Here is a 24,572-nt window from a genome sequence, read left to right on the forward strand (position 1 = left end):
AACGCGATACGACTCCAGACTTCCCACATCTCTGTCTCTTCTGATTTATTATCATCAATAAATAACATTAATTAAAAGGAAATTGTGAAATGGAGATAAATTTAAAAGTACAAGACCTTTATCTTTATAGTATAGAAGTCAAGATCCTATACTTATACACCTTCCATTTCATAACCTGACTTCGTACGACATATAACTATGCTATTTACTCCATAACTTTCGTACTTACTAGTACGGTAAATATACAGAATATGGGGACAATTGGAACGGGGAGACAACCCCATAAATGAAAATCATACGGATATAATTCTCTAGAAATAATCGTTCACGAGATATCATGGTAGGGAGAAATCGTCAAATGGGCAAGAGTTTCACCGATCATAAGGAGAAAAGAATCCACTGTTGATGCAGAGAGGCATAGACAACAGACACACGGAGGGTTAAATAGATACAAAATAAACTTTAGGGGACACTCATGAACTAGAGAGTTAACGCAGAAGAACAGCGTACATAAAAGGAATACACATTACTCACATCTAAAGATAAACAAGACTTGAGGAGCTCACAACGCCTGTGGACATAGATCACAGCAGGTAGTTAGCTAAGAGTGCGGTTGTTTCAGTGTCCATCATGGTTAGTCGACGTGCAACACTTCAAATGTACATCGCGGAATACTAGCGTGAACATGTCTGCATGAATAGTCGCCATAACAGCATGAAACTTGGCTGTCAGGTCTTCTATGTCGCGGTCGTCTCTTGTGCGGTGCTGGTGTTGACAGCAGTTTGCAAGTCTCCCTCATCCTGTCGTACACATTACTGGGCTGGGGGCGACGTGCTGGCTACCTCCATGCAGCGTGAATAAAGATACCACAAGCTCGAAGCATCGAATACGTTATCACAGTAACAGTGCAAAGTGAAGTTCGTTTCAGTTGTTATTTCTTGGTGATTTGTTCAATGTCTTTCGACGACTGCACAGCGCAAAAGGTAAGACTAGTCCTCCGCGTTTAGTGTTGACCTTGGTATCTCAAAAGAGCTATCATTGTATTTCCTGTGCTGTACGTAACGTTTTATGACATTTGGAATTCCCAAAGATTGATTAATTTACGTGCATGTAAAAATCCCTTTCAGAGAATTATTCCTTTAGCATTTTCGTTTTGTTCTTAGATTTTCTTCAAATTTCCCTTGTTGTTATGAGACATTTTTTATGATAATGTTACTTAAACTTCCACATAACAAAACCTAAATTTATCTTTCGGTTTTGTAAACAATCCGAAGTATAACTCTGATGTTTATTCATCTAGGCGATCAAATTCGTCCATATTTCTATTCGTCTGTATATATACCTACTTTTATATTTATTTGTCTATATATTATATTAAATCTTGTCCGTCTAATCACAATAAATTCTTATTAAATATTAAAATATTACAATAATTAACATTTAAAATATTTAAAATATTAAATGATGTTCTTTATCGAAATATTCGATTCACATTAGACCATCATTTTTTTTCACTACATGTTTCAGTTCCTAAAAGAACTATCTTCAGGTGTATATATTTATATAAAGATTCAAATCAATAATAACTTAAATACAATTTCCATATACTATTTTAGCGCACATATTTATATCAGATTTTTTTATCAGAAATCGAACGATGTTCTTTTCCAGATTTATTCAATTTTAATAATATACTCGATGTTGTTCTGTATATGTACATCATGTTCGATATTTGTCTACGTAATAACCTACTTACACGTCAATCTATGTATCTAACAGCGTTATTTGACGAAAATATTGCTTAAGTGTGACATATCAATCATCAACCAATCAATTAGTCTGCCTGTATCTTTATCTTCCGTGAGAAGAAGTAGATAGTTTATTAGCCAGCAAAGAAGTTCCAGCTTTTACGGAACTATAACGCTCACGAAATTATTAAACCTTTTGAGTTCAGTCCATAAATTCACACCTCATTGCTTCTGATAGTAGGAAAGTAACTTTTGGATCCGAGGCAAAACTCTGAGCTGTAGTAAGCCAGGGATATGCAACTTAAAACAACAGCTTTCTAGTCTGCACAGTCTGTTTATGTTTCTGATTTTGATAAACTGTTTCGTGTAATTTGAGTTTGTATACGTAAGTTTGCTTGTTCGTGTGTTTTGGTTTTCTGATATTAATTTATATGCCTGAGTTTATTAATTTGTTTAATTGAGTTTGTGAATTTCAGTTTATTTCTGTATTCATGTATAGCCACAGTTTTTAAGTGCGTTTTTCTTGTTCTGTTGTTGTGGATAATATGTTACCATCTGTGAAAACGTTTTGAATCTGTTCTCATGCAGGCTAAATATTTTTTAGACTGCGCGCTTTGTTTGAAAATGCGTCAGTAAATTTATATAAAAAATCTTCAACAAAACAGTTTATATAAACCTCGTTGTGTCTGTACGCTCTTAATTTAAAACACTAATTAAATTTTCTCAGACTACCCACACTTCGGAATTTTCCATACCTCACAGGTGTTACTGCAAATACAGGGTGAGTCAGAAGTATGTTCACAAACTTCGTGTGCGTTTTCCAGGATCGAAAATAAGAAAAAAATGTTCCTATGAACTTGGGGTCGCAAATGCTTCATTTTAGAAATTTTTACCTTATATTATAATGATAGGCATAATGAGATAAATAATTGTTAATCTTGTTTTCTGCTCTCTCTCAGTTTTAATTTTCTTTATTATGATTATTATGACTGAGGACAGACAATAAGTACTAAATGGAATTTGGAAACAACACAACCACTTTGCAGCAAAACATGTGCACCTCCAATATACTTTTATTGCCACTCTATGTATTTTTCTGCAATATACATGTACAAATATAAATAAGTATCTTTAAGTTTTAATGTTTACACATAGTTAATACATTTTAGATCAAACGATGTGAAATATTATATTTTAATTTATTTCAAATAATGAATATTTTTAAAATAAAAAATATTATAATAAAGATTGATAATAATAATAATAATAATAATAATAACAAAATAGAACATTTTTCGGTTGTGGTAGATTTATAAAGAAATTGTCGAGGCCAAATATTGCCGTAAACCATCTACCTCCCACTCCACGGTATGAAAAATAGGGTTGGTATGCCGCGATGATTCTTCGACAATATTTAGTGTGACGCGAGTTTAGGAAGGTTGGGTATGGTGTGGAGTATCAAGTGTAGATTGATCCAGTTTGGGTGTCCCAAGTCGCCACTAAACTCCGATCGGCCCCAGAGTCCAGAGTTCGATCTCTACAATAAAACCACTGTTCAATAAACTACCAGCATATTTAACTCGTCTGCTGGATCACACACTTGAAAAGCTTCTTCAGCTGTCTGGGACACAACTCGGCATTGCGCAGCTGACCGTGGTACAGTTAGGTCTACGAAGCTGTCAAATTTTTTTCTCATATTTTGTTAAAAGAAGTCCACACCAAATACAACATGTTTAAGTAAAATTTGTACATGTGAATGAAATCTGCAATTTATATTATGTTTTCATATTTCGTTTTTACAAAACTCACATAATTTTCATTTCAGCTTTTTTCGAAATACCTTTCCGGGTAGACCGCCAATATCACATCGAATAAAAATCCGTTCTGTAGTTTATAACCGTAGGCTTACGAAGGACAACAAATGGTGAGACATTACCGACTACTCCATCGTGAAACACCTTTATTCACATTGCTCTGAGATATAAAATATTGCAATATTCTATAGCATCATTACAATGTCTGATTTCCTAAACGTCGGTAAACACAAAACTATTTGGTGTTAAGTACGCGATTCTTTATAATTTCACAATTATTTTTTTACCAACGGAGCATAAATTCTGATATTATTTGACAAACAGTGAATGAACGAAAGTTTATACAGAACTAGATCATGCCATCTTCTGTGTTTCTCTTACATATTGTATAAAATGAAAGCGTAATAGGGATGCCTGTCCTCGCGTATTTTCTCCGAAACTACTTAACAGTCTCCACATTAACATTGGTAACAAAGATCAGGACCATTCATAATCAGGCAAATTTCGTATTGGTTCTTAGCGATCTAATATCACGAACTTCCTCGACGTTTGAGGACTTTACCTCAAGAAAATAATTAAACTATGTTACGTAAATTATAGAGTTTGTCAAGATTTAAAAATGTAACGGTGCATATTCAACGAAACAGGATTACAATTTAAAATATTGTGGACATTTCATTTCCGTCAACTCAGCTAATCTGAGTGTTTTTCATATATTTATGTTAAATATAATTCAGGAAACAATCACTCCCTTAAGCATACCTGATCATGGATGGCTTGAAGCATTTCGGGCAACATTTGATGATCTTGTGCCATTCATTTCATCTAGACTTACCCTAAGCCTACAGGCAAATTGTAAGACGTAAACCGAAAGCAAATAAAAACGAAATTCTATTTCGCATTACAAACAGGGCCCTGTTTCCAGAAAATCTTGATCTTTGGTTTCCAATACTTTATACAGAACTTGACGTCGTCTGGGGAATTTAATCTCGTCGTTATGCCCCCCCTGCGCGCCAGAGGGTCTCCCGCATTTCCCTGACCAGTAGCATCTTTCTTTCTTCTCGTACATACAATCATTTCGTCTTGTCCACAATCCAAGCGAAACAATCTTGTCTTTGCAAACAATGCCTGAATGGCCGACGTCTTGCAGTGTGGCGCCTGTCTGACCTGCGAACTCTACACCGCGACTCATTCTGTCTTTAGAGATGTGACTGACACACGTGGGTAATCGAAAACATACAGCAGTTGCATTATATTTTTTGAAACTTAATATCTCAAATTACGGATAGAACATACGTAGAGGTTTAGATCTGAGGTTTTCACTGTGATGAATACGACAACTTCTGTCTTGTGACTGTAAACTTCTACCAGTATCCATGGCGCAACACCCCAGAAGACAGGCACCAAACATCACTCGGATATTTTGATTTCCCATAAGTCTAATTTTGGATTAACGTTGTTTTATTCAGGTATTCCTTAATTATATTTGTGAAATATCGCAATTTTCGATGTTACCTTGAAAACAAAAATCTCTTGAGATTTGTCATGAGGAAGGTAACATGGAAAATGTAGGACGGGTTATGTGAATGCCGACACTGAGGGGTTTGTTAATGAGATTTGTCGTCGAGAAGTTAAATCTGAAATAAATGACGCTTAGAAGACCACAAGCATTACTCATTAAATTAATCAATGATTTCTTCCATAATGTTTCAAGAGTTTTTGTGTTTAATTTATTCGAAGAAAATGTCAATACATCACATCCGCTGGCTTATTTAGACAATGCATAGTTTTACTGGGGTGATCCCAAAATATACACCAATTAAAAAAAGGTTACATACAGCGTTAACTCTGTAATTATTTATTCGTAGATACTCATTGGGGGTAAACACGTCACAACACAGCATCATCATCAACCTATTAAGTTGAAACAGGCTTGTTTAATAACCAAAAAGTACACAATGTATACGTCGTTCCGTGTTCCCTGTAAACATTTGTGTTTCTTCTACCCGTAGAATGTTCATGAAAAATGACAAGTTGTATGATTGACTCACAGTCAGAGACGAAGGCTGTTTCGGACAGCCGACAATGATTTATGACATCCTCGAAGTAGCTGAGTCCTTTATCTGTGCTTGTAGGAGGACAGAAATAACAGACATTAGAAGCATCAACATCTCTGGTATCTGAAGTCGAGCCAGGATACATCCAGACTTGATATCATTCAGCATTCAAAATATAACTTTGTCTTTAAAAACAAGGATAATTAACCTGTAGCACGAAGGATCAGTGGGTCTGTTTTCGTTATAGATTTAGATATGCTCCACTGTCATACAGGAACATATCAACATCAAAGGTAAAAAAGCCTTGTGTCCCTAAGGTCCATCAGATCCATTCAAACAACACGTCAGTCAAGCAATAAACGAACCAATGAACACTAATAACTAGTCTGTGTTGTGCTGGTTGACTGTCTTCCCCTTTTCATGCATCCTGGCTGAGGTTAACAGACATGTGCCTTGTGTCTGACGGCACGTACAAATATTTCTTTTCTCTGTTTGGAAGTTGATGATGGAGGGTGGAGTTATATTACATCTGGTAGTTTAAGGACACAAACAGTTGCTAACCTACAGAATGCTCTAGAATTTTGCATCAGATGTAAAATAAGACACAAAGACCGGAATTGGAGACTACTGGAACGAGCGTCTTGAGAAATACAGAAGCAGAAATGAAGATTGAGCACATGAGAAGCCGAGGACTCAGGCATCAATGCGAGATCGATAAAAGAGATGAACGTCGAATTCCGTACATGAAGGAAACAATGGAGTAACTTTGTATCACGAGTGACACTCTACAGAAATGTGCAAATAGTGAGAGAGACAACTCCATCACAGGAAGACGGCGAGGTTCACACCCTGGAGGAAACAGACCCATGACCTGAATAAAATAATAAATTGCATCAATAATTCGATCAGCGATTGACGTGACTGAGATGGCTATGACCAGTCGATCAGAAAGTTCATCAACTGTAGATACGAAGTTTTTTTTCGCAGGAGTTAGTTTCGGTGATCGTGTGGGCTGTGGTGTCTTGTAGACTTTCGATTGTATAACAATGTTTCGTAAAAATCTACTGCCTCCATCTTCAGGACTGGACATCGAAATATTATGGAAATATCATGTTTATCAGAAACGTCGGTGTACAGCCAAAAGATTCCACGGCCCAACAAATCAGAATATCGCAAAGTAAACGTAACAAACAGTAAAGCGAACTCACGGCCACTGTGACCGGCCACACAAACAAACAGGTCTTTTTAATATTATGAAGGTAATTTGCTCCAAATCTGATTTTCGTTGCTAATTTCCTGACAATGTATCTACTAAATCCGATACCTGTTTAACGTATTCATAACCTGATACTTTGATTGGTAGATTTCACTAAAATTTGTAGACATATTCCAATTTTAGTTGAAATCGGAAAATATAAAAGGACACCACATGATAACTGCATGATTTTCTGCGCGTCTAAGTGACTAGATGGAAAATTCTCATCCAGTGCCGTAATCACATGACGTCATCAACCCTGTCACGTGTTAGAGCCAGAAAAGAAAAATTCTTGCGATCGCACCAGAATAGTCAAGCTATGCGTACGTTTCCTAACTTGTTTATTTTAAGGTGGATGGTTGTTAGCCTCTCATTGAATCTTCAATCCAAGGGACTTTTGTCGGCTGTCTGTGATTGTTTATTCAATAAATCAACAGTTCTCCCTCCCTCATACATCTATAATCCTGTCTCGCCCATCTGACACCAGCGGACGACGGAAATACATAGAAATGGGCCTATTATATTTGTTACGAAAACATTCATTCTAACTTGTCAAAAATTTATAAAGTCCTTCTTAAGCTATTTTAACATGAAGAGAATTTGTTTATTTGTTTATATTTGTTTAAATCTTGTCAGTCTAATCACAATAAAATTCCTATTAAATATTAAAATATTACTATAATTAACATTTAAATATTTAAGATTTAAACAAATATATATTTATCACAATATGACGAAACTTTATCATCTCATGAAGAGAATTAACAAATACAACATTGGAAAGTGTGTGTTTCAGTAGGTTTATATTTAGGGTCTGCATAAAAACATTTGTAAGCTGTCTGCCAGTTGTAGACTTAAAAATTTGGCTAAAGTTTACTATTATTCTTGTCTCACTCTTACTCTTAAAGAATATTTTGTAGGGACGGAATGTGCGACATCAGGGGTGGATGATAGGAGACCAAGGAATGCAAGAAATATAATGGAAGTGTCGGTTTGTGTGGCGGTCTTGGGACGGCGGGCGACTGTCTAGGAGCCCTCGAGCGCAATCGTCTGCATATTTCACGGCGAATGAAGCCAACTCGCAGAGGGCGAAGACGAAAATTGTTGAGAAGGGTAAACAGGCAGGAAGTGACGTAACACTTCCGACTATAGGGTGCCCCCAAAGCTATCGAAAAATTAATTTGGGCGGACTTCATGAAGGTTATTAGGAAGGAGGAGTATAAATTGGATTAAACGATTGGTCTAAAATTTAAGTGAGATTACACTCTCGTCACCAGAACGTAGAAAAATTCATAATACAATGAGAGTTAACAATTCGTTTGAAAACGCGAACAATTTCAGATATTTGGGGAATGAAAGTATTAGTTCAAAAGTACGTTCACGACGAAGCTAAGACCATTCAGTTCAGGATCTTTTTACGTTTTCCCATCTCCTACAGGAACATTAAGGTCAAACTATGTACGACATTAAAGCAGACTTGAAACGTTTTCTCCCACATGTACGTAATTCATCATCCGGTGTTGTATAACAAATATTTTGTTGAATTAATCAATATTCATTCGCTTCCAATCAATAATGAACATAGATAAAAAAACAGAAAATTTTTATCTGCTAACAGATGGAATAAGAAGTTATTTTTGCTATTTTTTATAGAAGATAAGTCTGCCTCGGTGGACTAGTGGTTGGTGTGCTCCCCACTGGACCCAAGGTTATCGGGTTCAAACCCGGCCAATGTCGATCGTTTTTTAAGGGTGATACAAATCCGTAGCGCAACTGTAAAAGTAAAGCTGTCGGTCCTATGTCGTAGATTTATGGCGTGTAAAAGAATCGTGCGAGTACGAATGACATATTTCGAAAGCAAAATTTAGCAGCCAATTCTCACCCAAGTTTCTCCTGATTCACTACTAAATGGCTCTAGCAGACAAATCAGGATTGGGTAGAAATTGTGCAGAGGCAGTGAGCTTGTCACTCACTACTCCTAAATGCACACTTCAAAAGACAAAGAAACCTCCCACATGGGACGAGGCCGAGGATCGAAGTCAGGCTGTTGCGTCATAGAGTCAATTATAGAATATAAAGGTTTTAAGTAGAACGACTTTGTGTGCGAGATATCTCGATCAGAGCATGGAAAATTTTAATTTAAAACGCACGTGATTTTACCCTTGACGAATATGAAGACAAACATACGACGGGCGTTTCAAACTTTCAAGGCTTTATTATTAACCGAACTCGATATGGAAATAATACCCCAAGGATACAGGATACCTATCACTTTTTTATATATTTATTTAGTGTTCTGTCTGACGACAGGTCCATATGAACAGGATCCTTCCATCCTTTTCTCGGACTGGGACCTGTTCATATACGTTCTTGGCAGATGATCCAGAAGTGGTTTGCCATTGCCTTCTTCTGTGTGTGAATGGAGTAATTGTTGGGATGCCACGGAGGAAAACTCCGTGTTGCCTAGACCACGGCCTTGCCCAACACAAGTTATAAATTCGGGCACCGCCGGGAATCGAACCCGAGACCCCAGGATTACAAGGCCAGCATTCTAACCGCTAGACCACCTCATCTTATTATTATTTAGTGTTCTGTCTGACGACAGGTCCATATGAACAGGATCCTTCCATCCTTTTCTCGGACTGGGACCTGTTCATATACGTTCTTGGCAGATGATCCAGAAGTGGTTTGCCATTGCCTTCTTCTGTGTGTGAATGGAGTAATTGTTGGGATGCCACGGAGAAACCGGGGAAGCCCCCGGAGGAAAACTCCGTGTTGCCTAGACCACGGCCTTGGCCTTTGATTCCACTGTTATTTGACTTTTGGAATTTCGACGATATTTTTATGACAAATAAATCTTTAGGAATGCAGTTAAAATTCTTACTGCTCATACCGATGATTTTTGGCGTTTGACTAAAGTTGGAAGAACCACTTGACGTTCGAATAGCCTGTGGTCAGAACGTTTTGAGAAAAAGTGAAGAGAGAATGATGTAATATATCATTTCTTTAAAGATTACCGCCTTATTTCAGAAAAATACTAATTCTGTTATTGATGTTATGTAAAAGGAGTTATATAAGGCAGATTTTGACAAAACAGTTGAAAATATTCATCTACGCACCAAATACAACATTTCATCGAAATCTGTTAAATTGTTACGGAGACGGCACAATGACACGCAAGGGAATTATGAATAAATTTTACACTCTTTAAATCTAATGGAATTGAACAAATCGAATGTAGACAACGATTTTTTTGAAAGAACCAAGCTTTAATTGAAGTTTGTTAAAAGGTGACAACGAAAACTAGGTACGGATTTTACCGGGTACATTACTACAGTGTTCAGTTTTGTAAAAAGAATTCTTAGGAAATTACTTTAACTCATTAAATGACATTTAACGTGAATAACATTTAAAAATTCAATTCTTACCCACAAGAAAACATCACGCATCGCAATTGCAAATGTATAACAAATGTAATCCATTAACTGGACTCTGAATACAATAAGCAATTATAAGAGTGAAAGCACACGGTTTTCATAGTTAGGCCTTAATGTCCAATAGACTGTTAAGTATAAAATATGTACCCACTAACTGACTATGAGTCATTTTCTCGTATAAAAGCGAAAACATGTATTAAGCCCATGCGTAGTTACCACAGTACGTATATAGACACACATATTAACTAATTAGTAATTTTCAGGACGTCAAATTTATGTAAACAGTAATAACCATAGGCTATATATAACATAGTTACATCCATCTCTTGCTAAGTTTAATAAACAATGTGTACTGTAATAAAACATTAAAAGCGACACACGTATGCATAACTTGTCATTATGAAAATTACATTCCTACTGAAATTTTAAAGTGCATTTTTTTAGCGTCGAAACACGTTACAATAATTAATCGACCCAGAACGTTTCGTGTGATTTGAACCAGATATGAAAAGTGCACAGGAAGATATTACACAGACGGCAACAGTGGCCGAGTGGTCTGGAGTGTGGACCTTGATCCGAGTCATGCTGCCGAGAGGTCTCGACCCAGAGGTCCTACCAAATATCTAAATGCTTTAAGGAACTTTCCATATGTGAGGCGGCGAAGGTCCTTCAAGGACTACAGAATCACGTAGTAAGTAAATAAGTGGACAGTTTTGTAATTAATATCAATATTACTTTTTCCATAAGGAAAGGATCTGTGTTTCAGAGGCACATACTTCCTCCGTCATCAGATCTGAAGTGAGGAATGCTGTGTAAGTCGACAATTTATAGGGGGAAAGGATGTGGACTCTATTGGATTGGCCAGACTCTCTGCATCCTAATTATACAAATTTTACTTACACAATTAATCAGCCCTGATGATGGAGGTAGTGTGTTCACCTGAATCTCGCCAACATAACCCACTTCCATACACAGCAAGCGCTAAACCCCGGGTCAGATTTTACAATGAATCACCGTGAAACAGATTTTCTCGTAGTGTTTATGTAGTGTCTGTAAGTGATTAGGAATTTGAAGATTAATAAAAAAAGTTGGGAAATTTCAAATTTTAAAAAAAAATACTCATGAAACTTCATGGAGAAAAATGTTATTATTATAAGCTCTGAAAAATTTATTAAGGAGTCAATTGAATAAAAATTTTCTTGGATATTATCCATCGTCTAGTAAATATAAAACGTAAAACGACGTTTCGGAGATGGGACTCTATCTCCGTCTTCAGGTTCCTACACAGTTGGGACCACTAGATAGAGCTAATCATTGTTTTTCTATGTAATGTCCTCACAGGTCCCTGTGTATTTTAACAAAAGGTCTACAACTTTACTGGTTTCGTTAGAATAAAATGATTGACTATTATTTTTATTGAAAATTCATCAGTGGTGTTTGATGGATGTGTTCCTTAACCGACACACATACCAAACCTATGACCCGATAATAAAAACATACAAATCTAATGCTTCTTCCTCGATGGCAGTGCTGAAAAGACAAGTAACCAAATTATCCATCAAATAAGTTGGGCCAACTTAAAACGCGAAGAGACCACGAACTCAGTTCAGAGCACGTTAGTAACCAACATAGTTCAAGAACTGTTTACAATGTACGGCGCCGCCATGATTATAACAGTTTGACTTTCTACTGACCACATCAACAATTTACTCATAATAAAATATGCTGTGCCCGTCATAATTAAGCATAGATTATTTAACTATTGCCATGGTAACGCTGTTAAGAATCTTGGTCTTATGACTTGGCGCTATTTAAAGTTTATCAGAATCTTTAGGGGGCAGAATCTTAGAGACATTTAACCTGTTCGAAGTTTAAGTCATTTTTAAAAATAGGACAGTTACCCGCTGATGTAATTAAAATTGGTTTTGCATGTAGGCAGACGTTAGATGCTCAGAAGTTGTTTCTGCAGGACACTTACGAATATCTTTAAAACTGATTAGTGTAGGTAATGCTCTAATCACAAATGTTCTTGTGTTAAGAGTAAAATTTTTTCGTATAGTGTTTAGTGTTACGAGGCGAAAAATCAGGTCTATTCTCGGGCAAGAAAGACTGATAAGAAATTTAAGCATTTGTCGAATTCATCTTCAGTAACGCGGAAATTCTACTGGTATTTGTGATAGAAGTGTAAACCTTAAAGCATATTTATGTTTTATGTTGTAAACATATTTTTATGATCAGATTTTGAGAAAATAAACTTTCACTTCGTGTAAAGCATCGGTCACAGCGAAAATTCATTCATGTGCTTAAGAACGACGCAATGGATACACATGCAAGAGCGGTGATAAAATGACACTCACTTTTAACCTTGGAGCTATATGGAGGAGGGTAGCCAGCTTCCATTCAAGATTCGACCGCTATAAGCGTCTGAGTAAAATCCAAGTTAAAATAACTTAGAACATCCTCGTTTAAAATTAAATGAAACTACAAAATGTGTTTCGGAGTTTTAACGTGTGGAGGAAAATCTGCATGATCACTACCATGTTTCAGTTTTACGTTTTCACTCATGCACTTCGTTAAAAAAATACAAATAGCAAACTTTCAGTATAAAACTCAACATTGGATGAGACACAGTGTCTTCGTCATAAATGACGCGCGTCCAGCCAGTGCCCTTCCAAGAAGCGGACTCGACCCGGGAATCAAACTCTGTTACCAACTGTGATACCGCATGAAAACAGGTTATAGTAGCTGGAAGGACCGTACATAATGCCCAAGACATGGTAACTACGAGCCAGCTGACAGCCGGGTACACTGCCATGGTTTTAACAAAACGCACAAACGAATATCTGTATACAGAATGATCTCATAACAAGAAGAATTTATATCTTTCCCTATTAAATTTTATTTATTCTAAAAAGCTGTTTGAATTATATAATAAATCTAGAAGGAATTTGAATCCAATGGATAACATGAGTCTGTGAATACGTAAGGAGAAAACATGAAGGCCTCAGTATAAATAAATAATAAACAATCTATTGTGATTTAGAAATGAGATTAACCGAGAAGTAAACTCAAAGAAAACAAAAGAATCTCTTGATATCTTGTCATCAAATTTTAGAAAGAATTAATATTACAATTATATAAAAAAAAATATATAGTTACGAAATTCCGGGAAAGTTTTGGCTAAGTTTCGATATTTGGAAATCACAGTAACAAATCAAAATTATATTCACAACGAAATTAAAAGCGGATTAACTTCGTGGATTGCTAGATGCTATTCAGTGCCGATTATTCGATTTTCCCGGATACTCCGATCGATGTGCTATTTGACATGTTTGGGCCTAGAACCAGTTTGCTAAGCAATCGGGCCGATCTCTTCTGAAGCTCTCCATCAGATCATAAACTTTTCTTTTATTCATACAGTTGAGGGGCCGATATTCAATTCACAGGTCGGCTAACCTAACCCCCACTAGAGTTACCAACTTAACTCAGACCCTCCAACAACATATTTTCAGTGTGTTAACAGTGTTCATCAAATCTTGTTGGTCAAATCTAAAACTTCTTGACGATGGTGAAGAGTCAATTGAATAAAAATTTACTTGGATATTATCCATCGTCTAGTAATAAAACGTAAAAAACGTAAAACTGAGTAGGAACCTGAAGACGGAGATAGAGCCCCATCTCCGAAACGTCGTTTTAAGTTTTTTACGTTTTATTACTAGACGATGGATAATATCCAAGTAAATTTTTATTCAATTAAATCTTGTTGGAATTTGAAGGAGTAATAGTAATATTTTATAGCATAAATATCATAAATGATTAATAAATAGTATCTATTACAAACAACTTACTATAGTTTTTTCCCGTATAAATGCGTTAGCCAGACTGATTAAATCTTCAGCTCACTGAGCCTTGTGTGAAAGTGCCTTTAGTCTACAGTGATCTTCACTTGTTATCACAGACTGTTCATAATAGTCAGATCACGGATCGTGTTCTACCAAAGGTGCAGCCATGTCAACCACTCAGACCGACTGAGAGTAAAATAAGTAAGTTTTTACTGGATATATTCTCCATGCTATGCCTTCAAACTCTCATTACTTATAGCAGTAAACCGCAACCAGTGTGATGCAAATTTGTATATGATATTATATTTTCGAATGTTATTTTTAGAATCAGGCAATATCTTATCTTTCGTCATTAGAATTCGTAATATTATCTTTATCACACACACATACTGATTCATCGTTGATAGTTTTATTCAACATGTTATACGTTATTATTGTCAGTCTTTACTTTAAAAGATGTTCATTCAGCGTCATAGTATTTAATACACAAACGAAATGTTTCGAATTTTGAATTCCATCTTCACGTCTGTATTAACGTTCTTATATTTCCACGCTATTGGTTTTAGAAACACTATGTTGAATTTAAATTAAATGTCTTTCAGTGTATGTATTAAATCACGTTTGTATATTAAATACTAACACATTACGTGAAAACTTTGTTATGCCTTGTGAGATGTAATACCGTGTAGTAAATAGATACTGAAAGACGTTTCAGAGGTTGCCTATCAAACCCTAGTCTAGAAGACAACCATATTTTTATTTATTCTTTATCCACAGAATGGTTTCCTTGAATATAGAATAACAAAGGTAACAAATTAAAATGAAAATAAGGTAGTATATTTGCGTCATATTGTGAATTAGGTTAATATTTTTTTATATTTTCCGTCAAATCACAATTTTAATAAGATAATAAAATATAAAATATTTAAAATATCATTTCACGTTCCGCATCGAATGATCGATTTAGAGACGTTCCAATTTGTAAATCGACCATTCGATGCGGAACGTGAAATTATATTTTAAATATTTTATATTTTATTATCTTATTAAAATTGTGATTTGACGGAAAATATTAAAATATAAATAAAATGAAAATAAAAATTAAACTTGTTAAAATATAAATAATTTGGATTCATTCTCTTGAATATCTTCTGGGTGTTAATAAACAATTATACTGATGCAGATAACAAGTAATCTTGCAATACCCTTGATGTATATACTCTCATATAAACGTTTTATCTGCCTGTCGAACATAAATAAAGAAGAAACCAAAATTATAATAAGACCACATCTCATAAATCAATTGAAAATGGGATGAAAAATCAAAATTACGTTAATGTTTTCCCTTCCACAATCTAAACATTTAAAGATTAAAACTATTGTTTAATTTTTGTTTTACGTGGATGGAAAACCTGACATGAACTTGGACGGGGGACGTTTGAAAATAAGGTGCTGAGAAAAATATTTAACTCTGAGAGACATTACGCTACATAATTTTGATTTCCAAACCTTTTACCACTCGCCAAATATTATTAGGATGATAAAATCAGAAATATGAATATCTCACGAAGAAATAAATTGACCTAGGCGTAGACAGAAATATTATACTAAGGTAGATCTTAAATTCTTAGGGAGGGAAAGTGCGGACGAACTGAACAACTACTAAATTCTAACTTTTTGAACAATTGTTATTCAATTCCTTATAGTACCTAGTTCTGTGGAATTCTAGCATAAAGTAAAATCTTGAAACATAACCCTTCCCTTTGTTTAACGCTGTATTATTATCCGTCAAACAAAACTGAAAAAGGACTGTTTATATGCACTGCTAAATTCCATATCATTGAAGTTTGTTCTTGTACACGTTGATTGCAGTTATATTCAAATTGTATACTTCAAGATAAAGGTCACGGATATATATGAGTCATTAAATTGAATCATAAGGCTAATGAGTAATAAAATATAACATATCAGAAATTATGAACACAAAGTTGAGAGCAAATAGGAGCTAACTAATTTCTCCTATAATTTGTACTCATACACATTCACTCATACGCACACAAACAAAAACACGTTTAAGGGATGATATATTAATTGCTTAATCGATTTTCCTCTTATATCGATCGCTCAATCGAGATTACGGCTGTGGAAGACCAGTTTGCTGCTACTGAAATTTTGAATAAGCTTCCGTTAAATCCGTCTGATGACATAGTTTTTGAGAAGCTGATCTAAGATATTGACAAATTTGAAAACAAATTTCGCACTAAGCTGAAACGAAACGTTACTATAAATTCATTTTAGAGAATTTTGTAGCATATTTTATTTGGGGAAATAAATTAAAAACGTAACAATTTCGAATTACTGAATGTTAACAAATTTATCAGATGAACCCACTTTCTCTCATTCACTGTCTCTCTCTTACACTGCATAAAATACACTGATACGAAATGTATACTGTATTTATAATGCGAGGAACGTGTTTTAATAATCTCGTATATATACGTGTTTCTATTTAACCTCTTGTAACGAATTATAAACTAAGATATCTACAATATGGAACGGTTATGTCATTTATATGAAATGGACTTAAATAGTCGAAAGAGAAATAATTAAAACGGAAACGTTCCAATTACGAATTTGAAGTATCCAAGAAAACAAATATTTTAAATTAAAATATATAATAAAATTCAGGTCAATACACAAACTTTATTTACAGATGTTAAAATTTTAAAATTTAAAATTTGCGCCAATCATCGCTACAACGATGTTACAATAGAGCGCCTTCATTGGCGATGATGGGCGCAAATTTTAAATTTTAAATTTTAAATTTTAAAATTTTAACATCTGTAAATAAAGTTTGTGTATTGACCTGAATTTTATTATATATTTTAATTATAAAACACAAACATGACGCATTTAAACCTTAAATATTTTAAACATTCACCACACTTAAAAGGCTCTTCCATTACGGAAACGGCCTATTACAATCAACGAGGCACAAAATACCACTACAGGTCTAAGACGTTCTTGCTGTAAACTTATAATTACAACTCAAAATAATGACATTTTCAAAATTTTTCGCCCGCAGTTGCGTTATATTCGAATCTGTAGCTCTTGTATCAATTAAACCGATCATTAATGTTGTTCCCATTGTAAGATATGTACCAAATTGTGCAATCTGTAGACTGCAAAGATAAAGAAAGATCTTTCTCGTTGGAGTTTGAAACTATGTTTAACAGAATCGCACTAATTTCGCTCTCGAGGTGACTAATGACGTTACTTATACAAACTACGACCTGTATTACAATGTTGTTGCCCAAGTTAGTACGAAGTATATACTATTTCGGTCATGTTCATGAAGACTAGTATGCAAATCTTTATGTTCTTCGTAATACGAGCATATCAAGTGTCCACTTGGCTTATCCTGTTGGTTAAAATAATTCACTTTCGACGAAAAACGCTAACTTCCCATATTTACAGTCTAATGTTATGTTAGCACAAAATGGAAAGAAGACCTTTTTCTCGTCCAAGGCCTACTATGTGCTTTTATACTGTTCAGAATAAAAGATTCATACGACAGAAATACTGTGATTCCTCAGATATCTTTAGCATTATCGCAAAACTTTTATTTTTACAGACGTCCGGGAGTCATTAACTTTCTAACGAGCTGTGGTTAACGTTTCCTCTTACAGTCTATATCATATTGCATAATATGAACGGACACACCCACGTACTCTCATACCAGGCACAAAGCGGACTACTATTGGTACAAGGACTGATAACTCGGAACAAAACACAGGCTGTATTATAAAGCTCCATCAGTAGGTTGAATATTATGCAAAACGAGTTAACCAAATAGTACCTTGCGGTATAGTTATTATATAAGATAAGCCGAATCAACATCTTAAGGCGACGTATCACCTTACTCTAGAAATCTGTCCTAACAGCCTTTCGTTACGTAAACTAAACTTCAATGAATAGATTAAGAATTACCACCAGGAAGAGATCAATTTACATGGACAATAGCAGAAACCAAGCACCGACAGATTTCTCAATCAGTTGGTTTTTATTCGAATATGACACTTGTGTGAATGAAAAGGATTTAAAGAAATTTATCATTATTGTATGGAGATTTCATTGCAAATTCTTATAGTCTGTTTGTAAGATATGATGTAGACACAATTTATTTACACTTAATACATAAGATATTTTATTCATAAGTAAACTCTAATTAACACATTGAAAACCTCATCAAAATGATAAAATCCCTTGTAACATAACTGTCTTCTGAATGAAGGGAAAAAATATAAAAATATTGTACAATTTCTTTTAAATATTCAAATTATTCGATATTTTGCAACAATAAATTATTTGGGAGTTTCTAAACACAACTTAAGCACGAACTAAGGATAACTTACACATGAATATGAAAACATTATGACATTATTTATATATTGTTTGTAACATTTGTTAATCTTTTTGGACATATTCAATTGGAAGCGTATTTTTGAAACTGCTCAAATACAACTAGAAACTTTGGGATCCATTTTCACGAAACCTTCTATTGTGGTGGCTGCCTCGTCGGTCTTACTGTTAATGACAATTATTTCTGCTGATGAACCTTCCTTATTATAGCTCAGTATTAAAAGTAGGCGACTGTGAACTGTCCGTTGTTATTTCAATAGGTGGACTTGTCTTACTTTGTACATCGGGTTGAGTCATTCGATTTCGTACGCGGCACAGTTTCAAGTCAAATTTGTTTCCGCCATTATTTTACTGAGTTATACGAGGTGCGATCGGAAAGTTTAAAGACTGCGCTTATAAAAACCCGTACACTTATCTCAGGTATTAAATTCATCCATCACCCTCGACGTAGTTCCCCTGGGAGTGAACACAACAATCCCAGCGCCGCTGCCAAGCCTGGAAGCATCCCTGGAAATCTTTCTTTGCCAGCCTGTCAAGCACCATCTGCGATTCTGCCTGAATTCCTTCTATCGTCTCAAATCTCCTTCCCTTTGGCTGAATTTTCATCTTTGGGAAGAGGAAGAAGTCACACGAAGCTTAGAAAGGAAGTTGGGGTCGGTTCTTGCAAGATCTTTGAGCTCCTGACAAACGAGAAGTCGATTCTGCTTCTGGTCCTCAGACAGGATGCGTCGCATGTGGAGTTCTTCCTTTAGAATCAGCTGACAGGTCCCATAACCTATCCCAACAATGTCGCACAAGTCGTTGATGGTACAACGTCGATCTTCGTGAATGGCCTGCCGAATATTCGTAACATTTTCGGGCGTTGTGCTCGAAGATGGTCGTCCAGAACGCTCGTCATCATCGACAGAAATTCGGCCATTTTTAAAACGTGAATGCCACACAAAAGTTTGTGCACGACCCATTGCGGACTCCCCAAATGCTTGCTTTAGCATTTCATAGGTTTTCGTAGCCGTTTTGGCGAGTCTTTTGCAAAATTTGATGCACACGCCATTCCGAAATCGCAGGATGGTCGGTGTAATGCACTACCAAAACGCCCGTAACTAAGAAACAAATGCTAATTCGATGATGCCGGCTGGCACACTGATTCACTATGAATGTAGGCCGCACCCCCTAAAGGCAGAAGCTCGTACTACATCCGGTTCGCCCTCTATTGACACAGTCTTGAAACTTTCCGATCGCACCTCGTACTTGCTGTTAGCAATGAGTGATAGAGGATTGTGATTTGTCGGAAATGATGTGTCAGATTTATCTGTTCTGTTTCTTGTTATTTTTCATGTTTTTTCCCCCTTAACAAGCTTGAAATTGATAAAATTTTCCTGTCACAATCATCTACAACCCACTAAGCGCTAAAATGATTTTCTCTGCCTTCCAGAGACATGTATTCGATGAATTTTATTCTACAGTGGCAGTGTAATTTCATTTTTCTTCCTAGCTATTCTAGACTACATCAAATTGAAACCTTTAAATATATTTTTGAAGATTATTCTTTCCTTCTTCAGCTGACGTGTATTTTTTTTGAAAGTTCATTCATATCCTTGCTGTTGACGAGTCGTCTGATGCCTCACGGCTTCCGTACCAGATTTAATCTTCATCTTCTTCTGAAATGATCGTGATAACTTGTTTATTATTACTTAAGGTGGTACTGTACCAAAATCCATTCGAATCTCTTCTGCTATTTGCATTCCGCTTTAAATTGTAGATCATATATATTGTAGGTGCGTCATATTGTGATTTTATTTAAAAATAGTATTAAAATATATTAAAATTGTCCGTCAATCACAATAAAGTAATATAAGATAATTAGATGGTTAAAATATTATCCTTTATCGAGTACTCGATTTACATATGGAACATTCTCGACATATGTCAGACTTATAAACAAAACATATGCCTTAATGACAATAACATTTTGCTTAACAACCCCATTTTTAATGCACTCCAGTACCTTGACCCCAACCCTGACAAACCACCTTTCACCCACTAGCACCGCAGTCAATAACCAACCTCGCTCCGATACGATGTACTTCTGATCTCTCCTCTTACAACTTCGATATTACTTCTCTGGTAAGTTTATACGTTCACTTTCATTTATTTATTTTGTTTTCTATATTCAATTTCATTAATGGTTTTGAATCCTTTAATTCACAGACCAATATACGCAGCATTAACATCACTCCGACAATACGATTGCATCAATGTTATATATAACACATCAAATAAGTTGATACAAGAAAAACGAAGAAATGATAAGAAAATTAAAAAATTAAAAATTAGTAATTGAATTAAGAGTTTATAACATACACCTGATGACGGCTCTATTAAAGCCGAAACATGTCGAGAATGTTCCATATGTAAATCGAGTACTCGATACGGAACAAAGGATAATATTTTAACTATCTAATTATCTTATATTACTTTATTGTGATTGACGGACAATTTTAATATATTTTAATACTATATTTGTAGATCATATGTTCCTTCTCTCGCCTAATAACCTAAAATTCAAAGTACGTGGGGGAGAAAGGAATGAATTTAATAGTATGTTTCTATTATAAATTTCTTAATGAATTCCCACATTGTCACTTATTAGAGACAATTATTTCACACAAGGAAGACAATTTTACAATAAACACGCAGAGATCTTTGTGAGCTTTGTGGTTATAATAGAATTTTAAGAACACTTAATCATTCATTTCTTGTTGTAATAGCTTGTAATGACAGGATATTATTAGATACTTGTAGAAGTTTTATTAACAGTTCCGATTTGCGAGATGAAACGTATCTGATTAAATAAAATGGTACAAGTGACCGATATAATAGTAGAAATATTCCGGTGATTCTAACCTTTACCGTGCGAGTGAGGGCCACTTTGGTTATCATTTGAAATCCGTGGTTATCGGATTGCTGTCGAAACCGACTTCCAGCTGGGCTATGCCTAAGACACGACTCAAAGACACTAAAATGACAGATATATAAAATTAATAAGTTTGTTAAAGACAATATTAATTAAATCGAAGAATAAAATTTATATATATTATGGAAGACACTGGATAATATATGTAATTTTTTGTTAATAATTATAATAATATTTAATGGTGATAATATAAGAAAATTTTATTCATGAAAAGTTTGTCCATAAGATATTACTTGCACACATCGAAATTTATAAATTATTCAGTTCAGTCAGCTACTGTTTTGTATATTATTGTGTTAATCACCTGATAATGGTACATTTTGATCGAAACGTGTTGTGAGAGAGAAATACTGTATATAATGAATAATTGGGTGGTCCTATGGCGGCTTTTTCTATACAGAAACAGCGTGCAACGTTATAAGATTACATTCAGGTTATCAACCTAAGGTGACAGATGGAAATGAGTGTTGTAAGCGCTCATAAAATCATAATTTGATTTCGTTTAATCAATTCTAATATTCAGGTTTATTATAATATAAAGCTTATATGCTTTTGGTAACGATTTATAATGTAATTAATTTCAGTATTAGTTTATAAGTTAATTTATCAGTATTTATGCGCTTTCATATTCTAAATTTTTCATTTTGTTATGATCCATTTGTGGGGTTTATGATGCGTTTGGAAACTTAGGTGGCACATCCGCTCCCACGTTCAAAATCCACCCCAATTGCTATATATGTTTATATATATGTATATATATGATTAGTTAAGTAGTTAAGGTGACATATATTCTACAAAAAAATCGTATTTATTTCCATCTAGCTACAAACGATCTAAAGATCAACGAAAGTAAACTTTGAATTAACCCTATGGCGCCCAAAGTATCTGTTAATTCAGTAATTAATTTTTTCCTTAATTAATCTCATATAATATTCCATTATGATCCTAATATAATCGAGAGTAAGCTAGCGAAAACTCAGCGCGGAAGAATTGGAAAGTAGTGATTGGTTATAGTAACGCGTATCAGGATTATATTTTAACCTCCTGACTACGAAATAGGACCACGGTTTTCGGCTGTACGTCTCATGACAAAGCCTTGTATAATGACGTGAGAAAATTGAAACCACCCGAAAAGTATCTGTCTTTGTAAAAGAGTTCTGGCACTAAGCTAAAGTAAAATACATGTTTCACAGGATGTTTTGACAAAAATGTGGTAATTAGACACACTACCTAAGAGTCTAGCGTATAATAATACGGCTTAAGACGACTGTTTCAACGCTATATTATCTGAATTACTGACAAAAGCATCGATAATATAAACTATAAATAAATAAACGACTGTGTTCAGAATGTAAGGGTAATTAATAAATCATCCTGCCCTCTGCATCACAACATCTCCGATCTCTCATAAACCTGATACGATATTACTTCTTGGGTAAGTTCACATGATTAATTTCAACTATTTATTTTGTTTTCTATATTCAATTTTCATTAATAGTTTGAAACCTTTACTTCACAGTCCGTATACAAAACATTTACATCAATACGAAATACGAAATACAAACATATTAGTGACATGTGATACCACAACGAATGAAGAAACAATATAAAGGACAAGAACATCACAAGAAAAATGAAGACTAAAAATCATTTAAAAATCAGTAAAAAAATCAGTAATTTAGTGAAAAGTTTTAATACATAACACCTGATGATGGCTATATATAGCAGAAACATGTCGTGTAAGTTTCACATGTAAATCGAGTACTCGATAGGGAACGTAAAATGATATTTTAATTTTTTAATAATATTATATTGTGATTGACGGTTAATTTTAATATATTTTTAATACTATATAAATCACAATATGACGCATCTACAATACCTTATAACTGAAATACTATTCGTCATTCGGTGAGCAAACATCCCGGTGACACACGGGTTCTATCGTGTTGATGGCAACGCTTTTCGGGCTACTAAAAGTTGCATGTAACAAAGTATGGAGGGAATGGATCTTTCTATCCGTCGAGGTCGGTTGGCTTGTGGTCAGTTGACTCAGTGAATTTAAAGAGCACCTAAGCGATGTTTGCTTTTCGGATTCTGGAACGAGCTGTGTTGCAGCGATGCCTACCTACAACGGGTGAAAATAGTCCGTGAAATTGTAGAACCAAGACTTCCGTGTCACCTCTCCGTTACTCTCTTGTTTGTTTCCCGTTTTATCTCTTTAATTTTTAAGTCTAATTCTAGCCTCCGTCGTCTGTTTACACTGAAACCATCAGCTTATTGTCTTCCAAGTTTTTAATTCACGATAATTTCTTAATTGTTAATTAAGAAGGACTTCATCATCAACTATCATCATCATCATCATAACAACAACATGATATAACAAATGCAATGAAAAACATGCTAGCAGAGTCAGTAGGGAAATAATTCCGTTTTCACCATCAAAACACATTCCAAAATCTGTTTAAATCTTGTCAGTATAATCACAATAAAATTCCTATTAAAATATTACTATAATTAACATTTAAACATTTAAAATATATTATACGATGTTCTCTATCGAAATGTTCGATTTACATTAGATCATCAATTTTTAATTTTTACACGACATGTTTCAGTTCTAAAAGAACCATCTTCAGGTGTATAAAATTATATAAACTTAAATATAATTTCTTAAATGCAACTTTTAGTCAGATGTTTATCAGATTTCAAATGATGTTTTCTTATAGATTTTATTGTATTTTTTTAATATCGTATTCGAAGTTGTTCCGTATGTACGTCGTGCTTAACATGATTTTGTGTGGGTGAACGTTTTGTTGTTGTTTTTGTATCATCCTGTAAAGTAAATAATATAAAGACTAAATGAATATTAATAAATTAGAAATAGAAAATAAAATAATATATTTGATAACATATGAGTACGTTTACGTTAATGAATACATTCACTGTGTCCTGCTTAGAAACAGGGGGAGAATATTAATATTGAAGCATCAAATTTAATGTAAGTAAATCCAATATAAGAA

The 24,572-nt window shown here is 34.6% G+C and overlaps 1 long non-coding RNA gene across 2 annotated transcripts in view; it reads left to right on the top strand.

Annotated features, from left to right (window-relative positions):
- The first annotated feature begins 587 nt into the window (after positions 1-587).
- LOC110840752 (uncharacterized) overlaps positions 588-24,572 on the top strand; it is a 68,572-nt gene continuing 44,587 nt past the window's right edge. The window contains exons 1-2 of one of the 2 annotated variants that reach the window (XR_002546984.2): positions 588-983; positions 10,814-11,002. This is a non-coding gene — a long non-coding RNA (uncharacterized LOC110840752). The remainder of the gene's footprint in view (positions 984-10,813; positions 11,003-24,572) is intronic. The other variant, XR_015536126.1, reaches the window with a different exon arrangement.

This window comes from Zootermopsis nevadensis, unplaced genomic scaffold, assembly GCF_977971745.1.
Source record: "Zootermopsis nevadensis isolate Lab colony 2312 unplaced genomic scaffold, Znev_1.0 Znev_ptg000021l, whole genome shotgun sequence".
In the NCBI taxonomy this organism is placed as follows: domain Eukaryota; kingdom Metazoa; phylum Arthropoda; class Insecta; order Blattodea; family Termopsidae; genus Zootermopsis; species Zootermopsis nevadensis.